The sequence below is a fragment of the Cannabis sativa genome, chromosome 6 (genome assembly GCF_029168945.1).
Source record: "Cannabis sativa cultivar Pink pepper isolate KNU-18-1 chromosome 6, ASM2916894v1, whole genome shotgun sequence".
In the NCBI taxonomy this organism is placed as follows: Eukaryota; Viridiplantae; Streptophyta; class Magnoliopsida; order Rosales; family Cannabaceae; genus Cannabis; species Cannabis sativa.
The window spans coordinates 46,621,028-46,646,952 of record NC_083606.1 but is presented as its reverse complement, the minus strand read 5'-3'; positions in this window follow the sequence as shown (position 1 = coordinate 46,646,952).

Sequence of the window (25,925 nt, the reverse complement as noted above, 5' to 3'; positions counted from 1 at the left end):
CAAAATCCAAGTGAGGCCCATTTCCCTCTATGGGCCGAGCACTCCCTTTGTGTTTCCCAATTATTATTTTTAATTTTTAATTTCCATGTAATTGCTAATCAAAGCCTAGCAAAAATAGGAAAGTGGTGGATCACGCTAAATAAGGCAGTTAATTGATTACACAATAATTAAGGAAACTGTTTTATTTGGAAAGTTGTGCTCTCCCTTCTCCCTATATATAGCAGCCCTTGTACTCTTCTCTTGCACATTTTTGTATGGATGATCAGCCACGAAATTGAGAGAGAAAAATATAGAGAAATTTCGAAATCCTTGTGAGATGAGTAGTGCCCACACACATCAAGTGGTATCTCAATCATAGTATGGAAGACTGTGGAATTACTACATCAAAGGAGGAGAAAAGAAGATCCAGGTTCAGATCTTGGTGATGCTCTGCTACAGAAAGGAATCAAGGGCTAGAGAACTGAACGGAAGGAGTCATAATATTCCGCTGCACCCACTGTAAGGTTTTCTAACTTTATATGTGTTTATTTTCATTGTTTTAGAATTCATATTAGGTTGTTAATCCAACATACTTGTTAGTAAATCTAGATCCTGGTAAAATAATTTCCAACACTTATGATATTGACTTGAATAGATGTTTACGGTAAGTTTCAAAATCTAATTCAAAGTTCAATATCGGTCCATTCCAATGCATACTCCATGCATCCAACCTGAGCTTTACTTTAACCTATGTTCTGGAAAGAACATAACATTTCTCCAAATGTAAGTAAACTCTGTTGTAGATTGTCATATCAGTGAAACCCAGTGTTCTGATAAATCTAGGAATACTTTATTCACATAGTCATGTTTATTTTTCACTGTGTTGACAACACAATAAACATGTTCAAGTATGTGAAAGGGGTTTGGATGAATTTATAAATCAAATAGACAAGCAATTGATTAAGTGAACCAAAACATACACAAGTGAATGAAAAAATTACTTCTGTTACTTTATTGATATAGAATAATCTGGATTACATTGAAACAGAGTTTTATTTAGGGCATAAAACCCAAAAAACTCCCACTTGCACTAATATAAAACAAATCAGTACATTTCAATTAATCCTAAATTCTGACGGTGCTTTTCGAATGAAGTTACTGCCAAGACTTTGGTGAATGGATCAGCCAAGTAATCCTGCGTATCCACTTTCTCCACCAGTACATCCCCTCTTGCCACATATTCTCTGATAATATGATACTTTCTTTCTATATGCTTACTTCTCTTGTGGCTCCGAGGTTCCTTACTGTTGGCTATAGCTCCAGTGTTATCACAAAGCAGGACTAGAGGCCTTTCCATTCCAGGAACTACACCAAGACTGGTGAAGAACTTCCTAAGCCAGACAACCTCTTTAGCTGCTTCAGCCGCAGCTATGTATTCTGCCTCCATGGTAGAATTCGAAATCGCAGTTTGTTTAGCACTTCTCCAAACCACTACTCCACCCCCAAGAGTAAACACCATCCCAGATGTAGATTTCCTGTCTTCAAGACATCCCTGGAAATCTGAGTCTGTATAGCCTAAGGGATTCAAAGCACCACCCTTGTAGACTAATACATAATCTCTTGTACTCTTTAAGTATTTCAAAATATACTTAACAACATTCCAATGTACCCTTCTTGGATTTGACTGACACCTGCTCACGATTCCAACTGCATAGCAGATGTCAGGTCTAGTGCATAGCATAGCATACATTAGACTTCCAACTGCAGAAGCATAAGGAATTTTTGCCATGTCTTCTATCTCTTGAGGGTCAGTAGGACACTGTTCCTTAGATAGACGGATACCATGTCTAGAGGGCATGTTTGCCCCTTTGGTATTGGTCATGGAAAATCTCTCTAGAACTTTGTCAATGTAAGCTGTTTGAGAGAGAGCAAGGGATCTGTTCTTCCGGTTTCGGACAATCTGAATACCACGAACATAGGCTGCCTCACCCAAAGCTTTCATGTCGAATTGAGTGTCAAGCCATTCCTTGATGTGAGTCATTTTCTTGACATTGTTTCCAATGATCAAAATGTCATCAACATAAAGGACCAGGAATACTACTACTTGGTTTTCCTTGAGTTGGTAAACACAAGGTTCATCTTCATTCTGATGAAAGCCGTAGGTCTTGATGATCTCATCAAACCTTTTGTTCCATGAGCGAGAAGCTTGCTTAAGCCCATATATGGACCTATTTAATTTGCAAACTTTATTCTCCCGCCGGTGAAGAACATAACCTTCTGGTTGCTCCATATAGATGGTTTCTTCAAGAAGCCCATTAAGAAAGGCTGTCTTGACATCCATTTGCCAAATTTCATAATCGAAAGCGGCAGCTATGGAGAGAAGAATTCGGATGGATTTGAGCATGGCAACAAGACTAAAAGTTTCCTCATAGTCCACACCTTCTCTTTGGGTATAACCCTTGGCGACCAGTCTAGCTTTGAAAGTTTCGACTTCGCCTCCAGCACCTCTTTTCTTCTTGTAGACCCATTTACATCCAATTGGACGAAAATCTTCAGGTGGTTCTACATATTCCCAGACTTTGTTCTTTTTCATGAAATCCATTTCTGAATCCATACCGGCTAACCATCGCTTCCGTTGCGGACTTGCCATTGCCTGTTTATAGGTCAATGGGTCGTCATCAATACCGTCACCAACGACCATATTGATTTCACCATCCAAGCCATAACGAGATGGTTTTGTAGAAACCCTCCCACTACGACGAGGAGCGGTGACCTTCTGAACAGGAGCTTTAGTAGTAGTTTTCTCAGTTGCTACAACTGAGGGAGTGCGATGTTCCTCTTCTTGAGTAGAAGAAGATGGTACATTTGAAGGAACAGTATCTGTGAGCATTTCCTCTAATACAATTTCACTTTTCGGTTTGTTGTCTTTCATATAGTTATCTTCAAGGAAAGTTGCATTTGTAGAGACAAACACTTTGTTATCCTTGTGACTATAGAATAGTCCACCCCTAGTCTCTTTAGAATTTCCGACAAACATGCAAACCTCAGTTTGCGATTCCAGTTTTCCTTCTTTCTTTCTTAAGACGTGAGCAGGGCACCTCCAAATCCTATAATGGCACAAACTAGGTGTGCGACCATTCCATAGTTCGACGGGTGTCTTAGGGACTGCTTTAGATGGAACAACATTTAAAATGTCGTTTGCCATTTGAATAGCATATCCCCAGAAGGACGTAGACAGAGTTGAGTAACTCAGCATAGACCTAACCATTTCTAAGAGAGTGCGATTTCTTCTTTCTGCAACTCCATTCTGCTGTGGAGTGCTAGGGGCAGTATATTGGGATTCAATTCCAAGTTCAATTAAATGATCTTTGAACTGCATATCCATATATTCTCCACCCCTATCAGTTCGCAAGATCTTTAATGTTTTACCTAATTGGTTCTGAGCCAAAGCATGAAATTCCTGAAACTTTTCAAACGTTTTAGATTTCTTTTGCATTAGGTAAAGAAAACTATATCAAGAGAAATCGTCAATGAAAGTGACGAAATACTCATAACCTCCTCTGGCTTTTACATTCAGCGGTCCGCAAACATCTGAATGTACTAACCCTAGGGGTTCTTTGGCACGCTCTCCCTTTGCAGAGAAAGAACGTTTGGTCATTTTTCCTTCTAGGCAAGACTCGCGGCGGCGGTTCTCCTAAGACGACATTTTTCAATGGACCGTCTTTGGTTAGCCTATTGAGTCTATCAAAGCCTATATGACCTAAACGTAAATGCCATAGATAAGTTTGATCATCATTATCAATCTCTTTTCTCTTAAAGCTTCTAGGTTTAGCTACATTGAAAAGTTCAGTATTTAGTGAGATTTGAGTATCAGGTCTTAAAACATAAAGCCCTCGTTCCATGTTTGCAACACATATATGAAATCCATTACGAGAAATTGAACAATTTGAACTCGAAAAATTCAATATATAAAATTGTGTCTGTAAACATGAAACACTAATCAAGTTTCTACTAAAATTAGGAATATATAAAACATTCTCTAAAAGTAAAAACTTCTTAGAATTAAACTTGATTCGGCCTGTTCCTCTTGCTTTAACTGATACCAACTCGCCATTTCCAACTTTAAGCTTTAACTCATCTGGGTAAAGATTCTCCCAAGTTTCAAGCAGCTGCAATGAAGAACATACATGGTTAGTAGATCCAGAATCAACAATCCAGGAGGATTTGTCGTTCTCTAAAACACATGATTCAAATACAAAAGCATCACCTTCGTTTGAATTGTCTAGAAGCCTGGGACATTGTTCTTCTTTATGTCCCTTTCCATTACAATTCGCACATAGAACATGATGTCTGATAATTGTACTTGAAGAAGCAGCTTTGTTAGAGCCCTCATGCTTAATCTTCTTCCTCTGATTAAAGCTTGCAATGCTAGGAGGTCTCATTGCAATCAGATCCCGCTCATGGGCCCTCAACTCAGACTCGAGTTTGTCCATGTCGGAGGAGTTAGGATTGTTCAATAAATAATATAGAACAAAACTGTTATACTCCTGAGGAAGACTATAAAGTATGAGTTTTACCCATTGTTCCTTTGATAAATCAATTCCTAGTAGATTTGCCTTTTGGAATTTTAGATTCATCAACAATAGGTGCGAGTTAATGCAACTACCAGGATGCATTTTCACACTATTGAGTTCTTTTGCAAAGATACTAACTAGGAGTGGATCGGGATGAGGGTTATTCATATTGGCACTACAACATATCAATAAACAGAAGTAAGGTTTTGGTTCTATAAATTCATACACAAGTTCAGAAAATAACAAATAATCACATATGTTATACTAACTCTAACATAGTTTATTTTCCAAGGTTTCCAACGAACTGATACAGTGTCCCGTTTAGGCGAGAGTCAAAGCATCATCCATTGAATAGAGTTGTCAATTCATCTAAATTGTCAAACATTCTAGCAACCTTTTATTCGATCAAGATTGGAATTCAGCGTTGTCCCGTTTAGGCGAGAGTCAAGGCAATTCTATCTTATGAGCTTCTACCATTGTTTCGTATTCTTATAAGTCTTACATAGTCGCCACCATTAGGGTGGTCATGAACCATATAAATAAACCTATAAGAATACTTATCTTTTGAGATTAAACGGCGCTAACTTACTAATGAACGTTCCTCCATTAGGGAGGATTACTCACTAAAACAATAGCTATGTAAAACCAACAATGGAGATCGAATTTCCTTTGATTAAAGCTCATTATTTAAACATGTATTTTGTTTAATCATTTATATTCCATATCTCAATAATGAAATATTACAAATTAAAGTAAAAACTTTAATTAAATTTCAAAAATGGAATAATTTTGAAAAATATCTTATTTAAGTTGTTTAGAAAAATCTAAATACCCAACTTAAAAATATTCCTCAACCAATGATTTAATTAAATATTACCAATTAATTAGTAACCACTTAATTTAGAAGATATTCCATTTTAAGTTCCCATATTTAGAAAATATCAACTTAAAAAATATCTAAAGAATCTCAATAACCAATTTCCAAAATTCCTCAACTTAATTTATAATAGGAAATTCAAAAATATTCAAATCCAAGTTGATTTGATAGATTTAACTAAATCTCAACTTAAATAGGAATATTTAATGAAATTATAAAATTAAGATTCAGAAAGAATTTATATGGTTATAATTCCATATTTAATTAAAAACAAGAAAAATACATATAGCTTTCCAGAATATAACTATTAAAACTATATTTTTCTTAAATTAATTTCAAGGAAGAATGAAATTAATTATGTTGCTAATCAATCTTTTATTAGGTCAAACTAATATAATTAACCTAGCACAGTTATCCAAATCAGGCAAATGGGCCTTCACAATTGGGGTTGTTCATGTGAGGGGGGCTGGGTCAGTATGTCGTACCCACTTCTAAGGCTCCCAACTCTCACACAAGGCCCAAAAGAGAGGAATTTAACCTTAAAATGAATAACTGTTATTAATTGAATAGGCTCACAACTAAGTGAGCCTAAATAAAATCTATCAGTTATGATATTTTATTTAGCAACAACCACCTATATGTATCTATAATAGAAATTAAACATATAGGCTCACACAGGCATACACATTTGGATGGATCCTATCATGTTGCTAGGTCATACACAGATGAAAGAAGTTTGTAAAAATTACCTGTTACAAATTATTTACTTGATCTATCGTCAATTGAACCTTTGGTTAAAATTAGATCATCTGATCTATCATCAAGTTAACCAAGGCAATTTAGATCAAGCAATAATAGGTTTTAGAAAACTTACAAACAATCTAAAACACATACTCCTGCAACAAGGTTAGATTTGGATAGTTGGATGTAGGATTTATTTAATTTTAAACATTTATTTCGAAAATAAAATTAAAATTAAACCTACCATTTTGAAAAATTAGGTTTTGGGTAACCTAAATGTCATTTCAAAATAAATTGCTAACTTTCCTTTTAAATTTCATGTTATTTAATAAATTAAATAATAAAATAGAAAATGGTAAATACATACCCTTTTCTTGTTTTACAATTTAATTTAATTAAAAAATAACAAAATTTAAAAGTTAACAAAAATACCTTATTTCCTCTTTTAAAATTATCATGATTATTATGATCTTATTTTAATTAAGGTCAAGTTACCAAAAAAAAAATTAATATCTGACCTTAAAAAAAATAATATAATCAAATTTTAAAGGAAATAAGAAAAAGGTAAGCAAAACTTGATTTTTTCCTATTTTCAAAATCAAATTACACTAATATCTAAAATTAATTTAAAAAAATAAAATTAATTTATTTCTGATAATTAGATTTGAAATTTGAAAAACAAAAATCAACATACAAAACTACACAAAAAATCGGAATTTAATTCCATGAAATAGCATGAAAAATCGAAAAAATTGGAAAATTGGATGAACTGTACGGATGGCATGCTGTGCATGGCCATCCGCGCGCGGATCCAAGGTGCTTGACCGAGAAATCACGGTGCAGGAAGGCTGCAAGCAGCCATTCCGCGCGCGTGATGAGTTGCTCGTCATCCCGATTTTTCCAATTTTCAAAAATTCATAACTAATTCAAATTAAATCGAAATCGAGTTCTGTAAAAAGGTAAATTGCTTAGAATTTTCCAAACTATCCAACAAAAATAATTACAGAATAAGAACAGTAACCATTTTTCCCAGAATTCACAAACAACATTCAAACATCAATATGACACTCAAAGCAACATGATACCATCCAAAAAAACAAGCAAATCGTTTTAAGTCCAAATTTCTTGCAAGCAAATCAATTACCATGGCTCTGGTGCCAGTTGTTGGAAGTTATTTTACCAGGAACTTAGATCTACTCACAAGTATGTTGATTTAACAACCTAAATATGAACTTCTAAAACGATATGAAATTAAACACATAAGAGTATCAAAAATCTTACAGTGATTGCAGCGGAATATATGTCTCCTCCCACTCAGATCTCTAACCCTTGATTCCTTTCTGTAGCAGAGTATAATCAAGATCTGAGCCCGAAAGTCCTTCTTTGTTGTCTCTGAAATCTACACAGCCTTCCTCACTATGATTGAGGTATTACTTGATGTGTGTGGGCACTACTCTAGCACTCATACATTTCGAAACAGTGAAGGAAGAGAGAGAGAGAGGGTGGCGGCTCACAGAGAATTTTCTGAGAGAAAATTCTTTCAGAATAATGCTGTGAAAAGCTTTTTCAGTTGTACAGATGTGTGTAACTCTGAAGCCTTTGCCTTCTATTTATAGAAGACCACCAAGGGCTATGATTGACATTTGGAATTGAAAAAATCAAAGGGAAAAGGAAGCTAAGTGGGCCGGCCTAGGCAATGTGGAAACAAGGCTTGCCACTTTTCCAACTTTCCTTTTCCTACACTGATAGTTTCCTGTTTTGTGAAAAACTGCCAATTCCATTGTTCAACCATATTAATGAAAAATCTAATTATTTAATAATTAAAAAATAATTATCAAATAATATATTATCATTTATTTTATTAATAATGAAACTAATTAAAGTTTCCTAATTAATAAATATGCCCTTCAAAATCTCTATTTACTGTTTTGTCCTTAATAAGTGCTAAATTCTCAAACTGACAAGTCCATCTTGAGAATTTTTAATTGATTAATTAAAATCAATTAAATGAGTCTTACAAGTAATATCATCTCAACTAGTGAGGGGACCATGGGTCTATATATCCGAGCTTCCAATAAGCAGATCTAGAATTTACCACTTAAATTCACTAACTTATTAATTCTTCGTTGAATCCACACATAGAACTCAGAATTGCACTCTCAGTATATAGAATGCTCTATATGTTCCACCATATAGACACATTATTAGTTATCCATTGTTATAATCCTAATGTGATCAATGATCCTCTATATGGATGATCTACACTGTAAAGGGACTTAAATTACCGTAACACCCTACAATGTATTTTATCCTTAAAACACTTAACCCTGTATAAATGATATTTCAACTAAGTGAAATGAGTACTCAATCATTTATCTCGTTTGGTTAAGCTCGAAGGAAATCACCCTTTGCTTACTATTCGCCAGATAGAAGCTATATATTCCATATTTATGTTAGCGCTCCCACTCAATCACACTACCGTGTTCCCAAAATGTATGTATTGCCCAGACTAAAGATTTAGGCTTAACTAACAAATCAAAGAACACGAATAACACTCTTGAAATTAAGCCTAACCATATCAGGATTTAGATCATGTGATCTAGGATCAACTTATGATATTGACTTGAATAGATGTTTACGGTAAGTTTCAAAATCTAATTCAAAGTTCAATATCGGTCCATTCCAATGCATACTCCATGCATCCAACCTGAGCTTTACTTTAACCTATGTTATGGAAAGAACATAACATTTCTCCAAATGTAAGTAAATTCTGTTGTAGATTGTCATATCAGTGAAACCCAGTGTTCTGATAAATCTAGGAATACTTTATTCACATAGTCATGTTTATTTTCCACTGTGTTGACAACACAATAAACATGTTCAAGTATGTGAAAGGGGTTTGGATGAATTTATAAATCAAATAGACAAGCAATTGATTAAGTGAACCAAAACATACACAAGTGAATGAAAAAATTACTTCTGTTACTTTATTGATATAGAATAATCTGGATTACATTGAAACAGAGTTTTATTTAGGGCATAAAACCCAACAAAAGCTCTATAATTTATGCTTTCTAGCATGGTAGACACCCTCAAAACTCGGTTTTCTAAAACTGAGAAGGCTGCTGAAGTTATGACGAAGTTAAATGAGCTATTCGGTAAGGCATCACTTCAGTCACGCTTTGACGCGACTAAGAAGTACATTAATGCACGGATGGAACCTCATCAAAACGTGCGTGACCATGTTCTTCTAAAGTCAAGTTATTTCCAAGAAGCCCAGGATCATGGTGCTGAAATGGACAGTGCTACTCAAGTAAGTCTTATCATGAATAGCCTGACTCCAGCATTTCTACCATACACATCAAATTATGTCATGAATAAGAAGGAAATTGACTTTAGTGAATTAGTCAATGACCTTCAAACTTATGAAAATTTGATTGGAGGACCCAAGAAGAAAGGGAGTAAACCTCACAATCGTGGGAATGGTAATGGGACGATGAAACCTGAAGCAAATGTTGCCTCTACTTCGAAACCCAAATCGAAGAAGAAGTGGAATAACACCAAGAAGCAAACAAAAGCCATGAAGAATAAAAAGGTTGCTCCTTCTGGTGATGCTACACTTAAAGGAAAGTGTTTCTACTGCAATGAAAAAGGTCATTGGAAACCCCAATGTCCTAAACTTCTTGCAAAGAAACAAGGTATTTCTATTTATAAACTTTAAGAGTTTTAGTGAATTGTTATCCAATTGGATTTATGATTTTGGACTAACTTCATTTATTTGTTTTCTTCTTCTTATAGGCCAAGCTACTTGAACTCAGATGAGTTGGATCAGAAAGCTGGACCAAGGGTGAAATCGTCCAGATGAAGATGAAGCTCTTCAATTTATTTTTTGAATTAATTGTTTTAGTTTAAAGACAATTTGGATTTTAAATTTTAGTTAGGGATATTTATCCCTGTTTCTCTCATATTGTTGCAATACTTTTTTTATTTTATTATTAATAAAGTTTCTTTATTTTTGAAATTCACCATTGCAATTTATGAGAATGAGCTTCATTTATTTTATCTTCATCAATTATTACCACATTATATTTATATGTTTGTATATGTAAGTGTTTTTATTATTGATGCAAATTCTATTATATTTACAACTCTTCATAGAGTTATATTAAATAAACATTAGAAACTATTTCTATGTTTATTAATAATTGTTCATTCTAATACAATTATTTAGAATTTGTTTAATAAAAGGATCTTTTGATCTGATAGGGGTGGAAAAAAGTTAAGAAAACTATGCAGTTCAACGATCTTTTATATCTAATGAACTCTGGATAGTATTCAACTCCACATAAACTCTATCACACTTAGAGAATCATGATCTTTACAACCTTTAGGGGTGGATCATAATCTCTATATACTTAGGGGTGGAGGTTATCCACAAGTAACCTATATGTATATTTTTAGGGGTGGAGTCTATTCCACAATTCCCTATGTAACACATATCTTCTTTAAACATGGAAGTAATATAATGAGTCAGCTATTGTCAATATAAATTCTTGATCTTGATTGTATGTTCCATTTCGTTTCTCACTGTTGTAAGTAAAAGATTGATATCTATAAAGTTCTTTGTTAAAGTTTCACACTACCTTAATTGAGTGGGAGAATTTTCAAGTTCTATACCCATCTTTATTAGGTTGATACTTCTGATAGGTACTTAAGAACAATACTGAAAAGCAAATCTATCCATTCACATGGATAGTAATAGCTTATCAGAATTATGAGAATAAGATAAAGAACTCTAGTTCAGTCCATTCGAATGACTTGAACCTAGAATTCTTAATCCTCATAAAATTTTATGGTATCTTAATTTTGACTACTTTATCTCTGGCATGTATTTTTCACTTCAAGTACTAGTCTGCTATGTTGATGACTTAGTCTTAACTTAAAGTTTCAAGACTAATACAAAAGTCACAACTAGGTAACTCTCCAAACAATCAGAGGTTAAAAGTATTAACCAGACATCTGCTATTGAGCGGGAGCTATCTGAGATGTAATCAAATAAGGAACATTAGAAAATATTCAAGAAAGATTTATGAAAGTGATCTATATGTTAGGTATTAAGGAACTGTGTGTCAGTTGTCCTGGTATCTCACCAACTCATTTTGAGATCTATGAGATGGTGCTTACTTTGGGGGTGGAGGAATTATTGAATAATAATTCAAGCTCTACCAGAGAAGAATTATAACTTTGTCTATTCGAAAATACCAGAAAGTTATATCACTGAAGAAAAGTCTACACTGTATTATCTCAATTACATATTTTAAAATATGAGAGATATGTCTTGATAAGTAAAGCATATAGTAAAGGATATTTCATAAGAGTATTTATGAACTAGTTTCCAGAAGTTTGGGTGGATTCAAATATACTACACTTGATCTTAAGATCAAGACATCAGATTGACCTATTTGCACAGTTTGTTTTACATTAGTGCAAGTGGGAGTTTGTTGGGTTTTATGCCCTAAATAAAACTCTTTACAATCTGATTAGTTATCAATATAAGAAATTTGAAGTGATTGATGTTTGCATGAATTCTACATGCTAATGGTTTAATATGTTTATTATGTTTACACACAGAATCAGTTAAATCCAGATCATATGTTTATTCACAATTACAGTATCGTCAACACAGTGGAATGTGATTGTGATCATATGAATCAAAAGACTTGGTCCCTGTTTCATCAGTGTTATTGGATTTACACTAATGTGATAATCAGCGATGATGTGTACTTACACTTGTAGTAAGTGTTATGTTCTTTCCAGGACATTAGTAAAGTATACTAGTTTCGAATGTATGGAGTATACATTGGACTGGACCGATATTGCAACTAAGTTAAGATATTACAAACTTACCGTTATACATATCTTTCCAAGTCAATATCAGTAGTTGATCTTAAGATTAAAAGAATCTAAATCCTGATATGCTTAGGCTCAACTCAGGAGTGCTATTCATGTTCTTTGATTTATTAGTTAAGCCTACTTTTAGGTCAGGGTGATACGTATATTTTGGGAACATGATAGTATGATTGAGTGGGAGTGCTTTGTTGAAAATTATTTTACCAGGATCTAGATTTACTAACAAGTATGTTGGATTAACAACCTAATATGAATTCTAAAACAATGAAAATAAACACATATAAAGTTAGAAAACCTTACAGTGGGTGCAGCGAAATATTATGACTCATTCCGTTCAGATCTCTAGCCCTTGATACCTTTCTGTAGCAGAGCATCACCAAGATCTGAACCTGGATCTTCTTTTCTCCTTCTTTGATGCAAAAATTCCATAGTCTTACATACTATGATTGAGGTACCACTTGAAGTGTGTGGGCACTACTCATCTCACAAGGATTTCGAATTTTTCTCTCTTTTTCTCTCTTGAATTTCGTGGCTTATGGCTTACAAGAGAAGTGAACAAAGGTTGCTTTATACAGGGAGAAGGGAGAGCACAACTTTCCAAATAAAACAGTTTCCTTAATTAAAATCAATTAACTGAGTCTTACAAGCAGTATGGTCTCAACTAGTATGGGGACCATGGGTCTATATAACCGAGCTTCCAATAAGTCGAACTGAATTTACCAAGTCAATTCCCTAACTTATTAATTCCTCATTGAATCCACACTTAGAACTTGGAATTGCACTCTCAGTCATATAGAACGCTCTATATGTTCCACGATATAGACACGTCATTAGTTATCCATTGTTATAACCCTAATGTGATCAATGATCCTCTATATAGATGATTTACACTGTAAAGGGATTAAATTACCGTAACACCCTACAATGTATTTTATCCTTAAAACACTTAACCCTGTATAAATGATATTTCACCTAAGTGAAATGAGATCTCCACCATTTATCTTCGTTTGGTTAAGCTCGAAGGAAATCATCCTTTACTTCTATTTGCCAAATAGAAGCTATAGATTCCATATTTATGTAAGCGCTCCCACTCAATTGCATTACCGTGTTCCCAAAATGTACGTATCACCCTGACCATAAATTAGGCTTAACTAACAAATCAAAGAACACGAATAACACTCTTGAGATTGAGCCTAACCATATCAGGATTTCGATCATGTGATCTAGGATCAACAGGTGATATTGAATTGAATAAATATTACGGTAAATTTTAACATATCTAATCAAAGTTCAATATCGGTCTGTTCCGATGTATACTCCATACATCCGATACTAGTAAACTTTGCCAATGTCCTGGAAAGGACATAACACTTTTCCAAGGTGTAAGAATACCTATCGCTGATTATACCATGTCAGTCTAAATCCAGTGTTCTGACAAATTAGGGAATAAACTTTTGAACATATAATAAAGATTATATTCCACTGTGCTGACAACACTATAATCTTTAACCAACTCATATGTTCTGGACTTAAAAAGAATTCATACATTATATACCTATAATCATGAAATAAATCATGTGAACCATGCAACATAAAATGTTATTTCTGATCTTTATTAATAAGTAAATCTAATTATATGAAATGAGTTTTATTTAGGGCATAAAACCCAACATGCTTAACATAAATATGGAATCTATAGCTTCTACTGGTGTATAGAAGTAAAGTGATGATTCCCTTCGAGCTTAGCAAATAGAAGTAAATGGATGAGCTCTTGTTTAACTAACTAATAATTAGCTCACTAAACACCATTTACAGGTAGCTAAGTGTTTTAAGGGGCAAAATACATTGAGGGGTGAGAACGGTAATGAAATCCCATCTCGATGTAGATCATCTATATAGAGGATCTTTAAATCACAACAAGATTATAACAATGGTTAAATGAGATAGCATATTGATATCGTGAAACATATAATATGCTCTATATAAGTCTGAGAGTGCAATTCTAAGTTCTAAGAGTGGATTCAACGAAGAATTAATAAGTAGGAATTTACTTGGTAAATTTGGTTCACTTATTGGAAGCTCAGCATATAGATCCATGGTCCCCATTCTAGTTGAGAATATTCTGCTTGTGAGACTCATTAATTGATTCTTGATTGATCAATTATAATTCTAAAGTTACACTATGTCTAATTTGTGAATTTTCACTAAGCAGAGGTGAAATTGTAAAGAAAAGAGTTTCTAGGTTTATTTATTTATTAATGGACTTTATATGTCTAAATAATAAAATTAAATGACAATATTATTTAATAATCTATTATAGTTATTAAATAATTAGTTTTGGCATTTAAAAGGTTAGAATTGGAAAATTGGCGTTATTGAGAAAATAAAAATAAAATTTGATAAAACTGCAAAATCAAGTGGGGCCCACTATAACACCATGGCCGACCACTTATTGAGGGTTTTCAAGTTAATATTTTCATTATTTTAATGCCAAATAATTCCTAACCTAAACCTAGTAGTTGCCTATAAATAGAAAGTGATGGCTCAGTCAAATCACATTCTTTCATTAGCTTTCTGACAGAAATTTCTCTCTACAGAAAAACTGAGCCTTCCCCACTTTCTATACCTGGCCGAAACCCTCTCTTCTCTTTTCCCTTCATCAATTTCGACCCTAATGAAAGAGTAAGGGCCCACACACAGCAAGCAGTAATTCAATCATAGATTGGAAGACTGTGAAGGATCAAACTTGAAGAAGAAGGACATTCGGGCTCAGATCTTGATTATACTCTGCTACAGAAAGGATACAAGGGTTAGAGATCTAAGCGGAAGGAGACATTAATTCCGCTGCATCAATGTAAGGTTTTCTTAACTTTATATGTGTTTAATTTATCAGTTTAGAAAGTTCATATTTAGGGTGTTTAAACAACATACTTGTGAGTAGATCTAAGATCCTGGTAAAATAAATTCCAATACATACATCTCCTCGTGCTTCTTGCAGGTCCATTTGCATTTCAAAATACTTGAGATGGGGTAAGGGATCTTCCTTCCCAGTATACATCTTTCAGTTGGAATGTTATGACTCCTTCCATTTAGATCTCTAGCCCTTGATTCCTTTCTGTAGCAGAGCATAATCAAGATCTGAATCTGGATCTCCTTCTCTCCTTCTTTGATGCTGATTTTCCATAGTCTTACATACTATGATTGAGGTACCACTTGATGTGTGTGGGCACTACTCATCACTCAAAGGGATTTCAAAAATAGAGAAGAAAGAGAGAGAGGGGTGGCGGCTTCAGAGTGTTTGAGTGAAACAAAATAATGCAGTAATGTGTGTGTCAAACCTGAAGCCTTTTCCTTCTATTTATAGAACACCACATAGGGTTAAGGTTGAATTACTTGGCATTTAAAAATGAAAAATAAAATGAGAAATAGGATGCAAAGTGGCCGACCATGGAATAAGGAAACAAGCCTCTCACTTTTGCAACTTTCCTATTTTATCATTCCTAGTTTCCCATTCTCCAAAATTGCCAATTTTCTCATTCAACCACATAAATGTCAAATCTAATTATTTAATAACTATAATTAATTATTAAATAATATATTGTCATTTATTTTATTTATTAATAAAAACTAATCAAAGTTTCTCAATTAATAAATATACCCATTAAACTCTCTATTTACTGTTTTACCCTTGCTTAGTGAAAATAAATAAAGTAGACATAGTCTAACTTTTAGAATTATAATTGATTAGTTAAAATCAATTAACTGAGTCTTACAAGCAGTATGGTCTCAACTAGTATGGGGACCATGGGTCTATATAACCGAGCTTCCAATAAGTCGAACCGAATTTACCAAGTAAATTCCCTAACTTATTAATTCCTTATTGGATCCACTCTTAGAACTTGGAATTGCACTCTCAGTCATATAGAACGCTCTATATGTTCCATGATATAGACACGTCATTAGTTATCCATTGTTATAATCCTAATGTGATCAATGACCCTCTAATAGATGATCTACATTGAAAAGGCACTAAGTTACCGTTACACCTTCAATGTATTTTATCCTTAAAACACTTAGCTCCGTATAAATGATATTTCAGCAAATTGAAATGAGATCTCCACCCTTTATCTCTGTTTAGCCAAGCTCGAAGGATATCATCGTTTCACTTCTAAATTCCTATAGAAGTTATAGATTCCATATTTATGGTAGCGCTCCCACTCAATTATATCATGTTCCCAAAATGTACGTATCACCCTGACCCAAAAATAAGCTTAACTAACAAATCAAAGAACATGTATAGTACTCTTAAGATCGAACCTAACCATATCAGGATTAAGATCATTTGATCTAGGATCAACATGTGATATTGAATTGGATTGATATTACGGTAAGTTTTAATATATCTAATCAAAGTTCCATATCGGTCCCTTCCAATGTATACTCCATACATCCGATACTGGTAAACTTTGCCAATGTCCTGGAAAGGACATAACACTTTTCCAAGGTGTAAGAATACCTATCGCTGATTATACCATGTCAGTCTAAATCCAGTGTTCTGACAAATCAGGGAATAAACTTTCGAACATATAATTAAGAATATATTCCACTGTGCTGACAACACTATAATCTTTAACAAATTCCTATGTTCTAGACTTAAATAGAATTCATACATTATATGTATATAATCATGAAATAAATCATGTGAACCATGTAACATAAAATGTTATTTCTGATCTTTATTAATAAGTAAATTTTATTATATTGAAATGGGTTTTATTTAGGGCACAAAACCCAACAAACTCCCACTTGCACTAATATAAAACAAAATATGCATTTCAAATAATCTCAACACCTTAATATACAAATCAAGTGTAGTAGTAGTAAACTCCTCGTAATAGGATCTAATACGTTGAATTAACCACAACCTATTCTCCACCATTACTATTCCTTAATCACAAAATTCTTGATATTGTGAAATTCCTCTCTATATGTCTACTCTTTTGGGATACTGGATTCTGTACCTTTGGCAACTACTTCTGGTTAATGAGGAAATTAACACTAGTAGTTAAGACAAGTTGGAACGGTGCCACAATTGTATAGAACTTTCCTTAGACTGAATAAGTACCTTTCCTGCAACTTTAACATTCAGTCTCTCTCTGGTAGACTAAGAGATTTCAGATAGGTTTTTACACTTCTCCTACTCCACCCCTAGAGTAATCACCATTTTATCAGCAAACTTTCTAGCACAAAGGCAAGTCTTGAAATCTGATGTGGTGTAGTCTAAGAGTTTTAAACACACCCTTATTGACTAACATATAGTTCCTCTTCTTAATCTTAAGATTTACTTGATTGTCTTCCATTGTTCCTCTCCTAGATTTATCTGATACCTACTCATTACTCCCACTCAACAGCAGGTGTCTGGTCTAAGGCATACAAAAGCATATCTGAGACCTCTCACTGTTGATTTAAGAAATTCTTTCATGTTTATCTTTTCTGGAATAGTTGAGACTTTTCCTTAGATAAATAAAATCTATGCTTAGAAGTTGGGAAGCTTCTATACATTGCCATTGGAAAGAAAATTCTTTAGCATCTTACTAAAGTAAGTTGCTTGCATTAGAGTAAGTAATTACCAGGTATACCATAAGCCATAGAATTAGATAAACTCAAACCTATAATACTAGGAACAAGAAGTTTTGTTAAGTCCATTGAATAGACTTATTAACGAAAATTTCCTTTTATGTCCTTGTAATAGAAAACTTTAGGTTACTCCATGTGAATGGATCAAAATATAGTTCTCTTGGCTTTTCTTCTTAGTTTCTTATCTTGATAATCCATTACTTGTTTAAACTCACAATGGATTTTAATCACTAGTGTCTTCCAAGTCATAAGAAGGTAAAGTTCCTTGAAACTCTCCCACTACGACAAGGTACCATGAATTATGTCTAAGAAAACTAAATGGTATTGACCTCTTCGGTTGTGTTAAGACAACAGAGGCAGTGGGATCATCTTGTAACGAATAAGATGATAGAACACTTATGGAATCAAGAAAAAATATCTCCTTTGTTTGCTACTTTCTTATCTAATGACTATGGGATGATCCACCCCTAATCACTTAGAATAGCTAACAAACATGCAAACCAGGGTTAGCAGTTCTACCCTTTCTTAAGATTTCAATTAGGTCATCCATGAATCTAGTAATGATTTACATTAAGTAAACAACCATTGCATCATTCTGAAATTATATTACCATAGAAGGATTTAGGCAACGACTAGTAACTAATTATCAATATGCAAATTGAATTTCTGGGGAGATAAGTTTGGATATGATTCAAAAATCAAATTAATGATCTTTGAACTTCATATCTACTAACTTTTTCTCCACCCCTATCAGTTCGCAAGATCTTTAACCATTTACCTTGATGGTTTTCCACCATTGCTAGAAATTCATGAAATATTTCAAATTTCTTTTGCATAAGGTAAAATCTAGAGTGATCGTTTTAAGAATACAACAAAAACGCATATCCACCCCTGAATGTACATCCATCTACGAATGAGATGATTATACTTTCAGTGGATATAGGCATATGAACTCTTTGCAGAGAATGATCTTATCAAAACCACTATGAACAAGATATAAATGCCATAGATTTATAAAATATGTGGTTGTATGTTTTGATGACTTAAGTTTAGTTACATCAAAGAGTGTTGGAAATTATTTTACCAGGATCTAGATTTACTAACAAGTATGTTGGATTAACAACCTAATATGAATTCTAAAACAATGAAAATAAACACATATAAAGTTAGAAAACCTTACAGTGGGTGCAGCGGAATAATATGACTCCTTCCGTTCAGATCTCTAGCCCTTGATTCCTTTCTGTAGCAGAGCATCACCAAGATCTGAACCTGGATCTTCTTTTCTCCTTCTTTGATGTAGAAATTCCATAGTCTTACATACTATGATTGAGATACCACTTGATGTGTGTGGGCACTACTCATCTCACAAGGATTTCGAATTTTTCTCTCTTTTTCTCTCTTGAATTTCGTGGCTTATGGCTTCATATATTGTGCAAGAGAAGAGAACAAGGGCTGCTATATATAGGGAGAAGGGAGAGCACAACTTTCCAAACAAAACAGTATCCTTAATTACTGTGTAATCAATTAACTGCCTTATTTAGTGTGATCAACCACTTTCCTATTTTTGCTAGGCTTTGATTAGCAATTACATGGAAATTAAAATTGAAAATAATAATTGGGAAACAAGCAAAGGGAGTGGCCGGCCATAGGGTGATATGGGCCTCACTTGGATTTTGCAGTTTCCTCAATTTTATTTCAATTTCTCCAAAATGTCATTTTTCCAATTCTAATCATTTAAATGCCAAAACTAATTATTTAATAACTAAAATAGATTATTAAATAATATTTTCATTTAAAATAATTATTAATTAGACATACAAAGTCTCTTAATTAATAATTAAACCTAGAAACCCTTTTCTTTACGATTTCATCCTTAAACTGTGAGAATTCATAAAGTAGACATAGTCTAACTTTTAGAATTTTAATTGATTAATCAAAATCAATTAACTGACTCTTACAAGCAGTATGGTCTCAACTAGTATGGGGACCATGGGTCTATATAACCGAGCTTCCAATAAGTCGAACCGAATTTACCAAGTAAATTCCCTAACTTATTAATTCCTCATTAAATCCACACTTAGAACTTGGAATTGCACTCTCAGTCATATAGAAACGCTCTATATGTTCCACGATATAGACACGCATTAGTTATCCATTGTTATAACCCTAATGTGATCAATGATCCTCTATATAGATGATTTACATTGTAAAGGGATTAAATTACCGTAACACCCTACAATGTATTTTATCCTTAAAACACTTAACCCTGTATAAATGATATTTCACCTAAGTGAAATGAGATCTCCACCATTTATCTTCGTTTGGTTAAGCTCGAAGGAAATCATCCTTTACTTCTATTTGCCGGATAGAAGCTATAGATTCCATATTTATGTTAGCGCTCCCACTCAATTGCACTACCGTGTTCCCAAAATGTAAGTATCACCCTGACCCAAAAGTAGGCTTAACTTAACAAATCAAAGAACACAAATAATACTCTTGAGATTGAGCCTAACCATATCAGGATTTCGATCATGTGATCTAGGATCAACAGGTGATATTGAATTGAATAGATATTACGGTAATTTTTAATATATCTAATCAAAGTTCAATATCGGTCCCTTCCGATGTGTACTCCATACATTTGATACTGGTAAACTTTACCAATGCCCTGGAAAGGACATAACACTTTTCCAAGGTGTAAGAATACCTATCGCTGATTATACCATGTCAGTCTAAATCCAGTGTTCTGATAAATCAGGGAATAAACTTTTGAACATATAATAAAGATTATATTCCACTGTGCTGACAACTCTATAATCTTTAACCAACTCATATGTTCTGGACTTAAAAAGAATTAATACATTATATACCTATAATCATGAAATAAATCATGTGAACCATGCAACATAAAATGTTATTTCTGATCTTTATTAATAAGTAAATCTGATTATATGAAATGAGTTTTATTTAGGGCATAAAACCCAACAAAGAGTTCTTACAATAGTGCAAGTGGATTCTGGTCATAGAATACTAAACTCATACAGTCTGAATCCATTGATAGAAAATGGTTAGGAAGCACTTGTGAAAGTGTAACTGTATAATGAGTAATTCTTTCTTGGACCACCACTACTAATTTAACTCTAAGTTGATTCGCCCATACAAGTAGGAGATTTCTAAGATTGAGGATTTATATCATTTTGGGATAGAATTTCGGGAATATAATCATATGCGTCATTTAATTTCTTAAGAGAAAATATAGAATGACTTTATATGATTTATAGACCATTCATCCAATGATATGTCATTGAGCTAATTCGAAATGAATAAGCTAAGAGGAATTAGGATAATTTTGTTTTAAATAAGAATCTAACGATGCTCCGATTAGCAAGAGTCAAAGTAATCTTATTTATACAATCTTCTTGTTTCATATTGTAAAATACTAGTCTAAGGTGTCATCAATTGATGAACAGCTAGATGTTGCATATACAATATTTATCTTTCGAGATCTAACACTATTATGTTAGTCTAATGGTGAAAATCCATTAGGGATTTATCTCATTAGAAAAACAAACCAAGTTAGACCAACAATTAAGATTCAAAATTAAACTATAATTTAATAACAGAAAATAACATGGTTCAATATAAATTCGTACACAATTTAGAAATTATTAAACATATAGCAAGTAGGAATGACAAGTGAAAATACTAAAACATACAATCCTAAATAATTTCCAAGGTCTTCAACAAACTGATGTCAGTGTCCCGTTTAGGCGAGAGTCAGTGATACCATCCATTGAATAGAGTTATCAGCTCATCTAAAATGATAAACATTCTAGCAACCTTTTATTCGATCAAGATTGGAATCCGCGTTGTCCCGTTTAGGCGAGAGTCAAGGCTATTCTATCTTATGAGCTTCCACCATTGTTTCATATTCTTGCAAGTCTTATACAGTCGCCAACATTAGGGTGATCAATACTATATAAAAAACTTACAAGATTACTTATCTTTCGAGATTAAACGGTGCTAACTTGCTAATGAACGTTCCTCCATTAGGGAGGATTACTCATTAAAACAATAGCTATGTAAAACCAACAATGGAGATCGAATATCCTAATAATAATAAAGCTCATTATTTAATGAAGGTTGTAATTTCTTCTAATATTTATTTTAAATATATATATTTATTTAATTACAATTTCCAATTTAGAATAAAATATTCTAAATATAAATTTTAATTTAATATTTATAAATTATACCTAGATGGATATGAAAATAACATGAATTATTTCCATCTTAGTAATAATTTCCATAAATACTTAGAAAATTATTCAATTTAAGTTGTTTCAAAATTAATTTAAATTAATTTACAACTCAAATTTAATTTTCTATAAATATATATTGCATTTCAAAAAGAAAATGTATAAGAATACTACTCTCGAAAATGCTTTAAAATAAAATAAAAATAAATCCTAAAAATTACTCTAATTTTATGTTGCCCAAAATTAATAAAAATTAATTTTCAACAAAAAATATAATTTTCCTATTTAATTAAATATCTAAGAAAAATTTCAAATATTTAAGTATCATGATTAATAATCAACTTAAATATTAATTTTCTATTTAATTAGATACTCTAGAAAAATACTTCAAGCAAAACAGATAATAACTATCTAGACTTTCATTGACTAATTAATTCAATTTCTAATTATAATATATTTTAGTTCATTTATTTTAATTAATCATTAAATGAAAAAATCATTGATTTAAGTTGGTCCAAAATTAAAATAAATAATTTTCAAATTTAATCTATTTTTCAAATAAAATTCAAAATTTCTGCATCAAAGAAATGCAATTTCAAAATTTTGAGAAAAAGATTAATAAAATAAAATAAAATATATTTTGAAAATTATTCAGATTTAAGTTATTCTGAAATAAGATTCCAAAACTTAAGATAATTTTCAACTTTAATTAAATAACATGAAAATAACAATATTTAAGTATCATGATGAAAATCAACTTAGATATTGAATTTTCACTTTATTAATTAAATGTATTAAATTCAAGAAATAAATAATTAAGTATAGAGGAAACTTAATTATTAATTCTAGTTTAATACTAGGAAAATATACTAAACTTAGATTGTACCAAAATTAATTGTTTAAAATTAATTATTAAACAATTAATTTTACAATCAATGATATTTTTCTATTTAATATTAAAAATAATAACTAGTATAGAAATAACTATCTAGAATATATATCATTAACTAGCAAACATATAGGCTCACACAGGTCAAATGATTTGGATGGGCCTTATCATGTTACTAGGTTTACACAAATGAAAGAAGTACAAAATTTACCTGTTACAAATTATTCATAAGATCTATTGACAATTGGACTATGATTAAAATCAGATCATTGGATCTGTCAACAAGTTAATCATAGCAATTTAGATCAAATAAATAATAGGTTTGTTAAAAAAAATAATTTAATAAACAATATAAATAAAAATAAACAAATATTTTCCATGTAACAGATGTGAAATAAGATATTAATATAATTAAATTATTATTCTTAAACTAACCAATTAAATTTTGAAAATTTAGGGTTGTTAAAACAAACCTTAAAATCTCAAAATAAAGGAAACTAATTTTAAAATATCTAGGTTTATTTGAATCAAATAAAATTAAATATCAAATAAGATCAATGATTTGAAAGAAAGAATCTTCAATATCACTTTCAAATCTTATAATTTAATTAAAATAAACTAATTTTAAAATAGATTTGGTTAGATAATTATTATTTTAGGAATAAAATAATAAATGAATAATAATTACCATAATTATATGTCAAAATAACTCAAATTAAGCAATATTCAAATTTCTACAAAAATATCTAAGTTATTTAAATATTTAAGATATGATTTATAAATTTCCAATAAGAAAAAAAATGATATATATAGAAAAAAATATCATTTTTAAACTTATAATTTATAAATAATTAAATATTTAACAAAATAACAAATTTTGAATTTGAAAATATTATGGTAAGTATATGTATAAAAATATCTATGTTAATTTCAAATTTATTAATTATTTAATTTGTCATATAAGATAATTTTAATATAATATTTTAAATAAAAAGACAAAGTTATCTTTTAATTTAAAATATGTTAAATATCAAAATATCTAATCTTATAATTAAATAATATATAAATATTAAAGAAGTTAACAAATTTTTAAATCTGACCATAATAGGAAATATTTAAAATTGGAAATATTCCAAAAAGGAAATATTTAAAATTGGAAAAAATTCCAAATTGAAAATATTTTTAAATTGGAAATATTTCAATTTAGAAATATTTAAAATTGGAAAAATGAATTTTGGGAAACAATCCCATGAAAAAATTGGTAATTTTTGGGTTGGATGCAGGGTGCTGGTGGGCTAGTCACGCGCGCGGATCTTGGGTTGTCCGAGTGCCTAGTGCACAACGATACACCCACTCGACATCCTTGAATCCTGATTTTTCAAAATTCATAACTTTTTCAATTTTTATCGGAATCGAGTTCCGTAAAAAATAAAATTGCTTATTTTTTCACAAGGAATCCAAATAAAATATTTTAAAAAATAGAAAAAATATTTTTCATGGAAAAAATTCGTACAACACAAACTTTCATTACATAATCACATAAACCAACATGAAACCATCCAAATCAACGCAAAACATATAAAACATCGTTTTAATTCGTATTACATGAAAATAAATTATTACTGTTGCCCCTGAATTCGCCCAAAATACGTGGACCAGTCGAAAAGGGACAGGTGGATCAGATAACTTGTAAATATTTGATAAGTCTTTGTGCGCCACAAGGAGGCACCCGGAGTACAAGGTACTCCCGGAAGCTCGCATAGCATGAAGCCTCTCCGGGATGTGTCAGGCCTCTCCTGAGTAATCAAGTCGCATTTAATGCCGCATGGGAGGAAGCGTGTTGGGACTATAACACGCAATAAAGTCTGACGGCACAACCCCCAAACAGCAGTGCTACAGTAATGATCATTTAAGTCTAGCGACGGCTACTCTGCGAAGAGTCAAGTCAATCACGAGGCAAAAAGGACATTCCTCATAAAAACCCTACAGCGCCTAGGGATTTGACCATGCATCACCCATGGTATATTCATTGGGAATACCCAACTTTATGGATACTTACAGATACATTTGTAAGAACAATCCTAGGGATCACCCCACCAAAACACTATAAATACCCCCTCAAAGCTCATTTAATGGGGTCGAGAATCTTGGGTTGCATAAGAGCAAGAAGAGAAAATACTCACCAAGAACATTCTCTGTATTTATGAGAAGAGCATTCTCTCAAGTGTGGAATCTGTATTAAATACATCCATTAATAACAAAGACTCGTGGACTAAGGCTCATTAACGCCCCAACCACGTAAAAATCCTCATCTCGCTTTCTTACAGCTCACTACTATAATCATATTTTAATAGTTGCCGAAAATCTCGGTCAACATTTTGGTGCTTTCATTGAGAGCTGAGGAAAGCTGCTACATAACACGCATTTGACTTCACAAGAATGGTGGAGACAAGAAGTACACGTCATCCTCGCCCTCTGGAAGATGCCCAAGATCCAAATGAGGAAGATGTGGCCTCAAGGGCGGCAGAGGAGTCCGAGGAAGAAGAAGAAGAAATAGTCCCCGACGAGAACTACGAGGAAAACCTCGACGAGTATGCCTACGACGGGGGAAGTTACTCAGAGCTGGTGCTCCTCAGACAAAAAGCTATCGATCATGAAGCCGAGATCGAAGCTCAGAAAGCGCAAAACCAAAAAATGCAGGAAGTGATGCTAGCCATGCAGAAAGCCATGGAGGCAGCTAGTATTCACGTGCACCCCAAGGCAATGGCCGCTGGGCTCGACGGAGAGCCAGCGACGTCTTCGCCTAATTCCCAGCAGCGAAAACCTAGGGAGCCTAGCCCTATAAGGCACCCTGCTGAGGAAAATCAAACAAAAAGACCTACTTCTACCCCTGGGTGAAAGAAAAAGGTGCAGGATCCGCGAAGGGTCCGCTCAGATTTCCCTAAAGGGAAAGGTCCGCAGAGGGGCAAGCCCCAAAGAGGGAGTCTTGGCCCTCAGTGTCGAGGGGACCGGAAAAGCGTTTCTGTGCACCAGGAACCAGGGGGTAGAGGAAGAAGAGG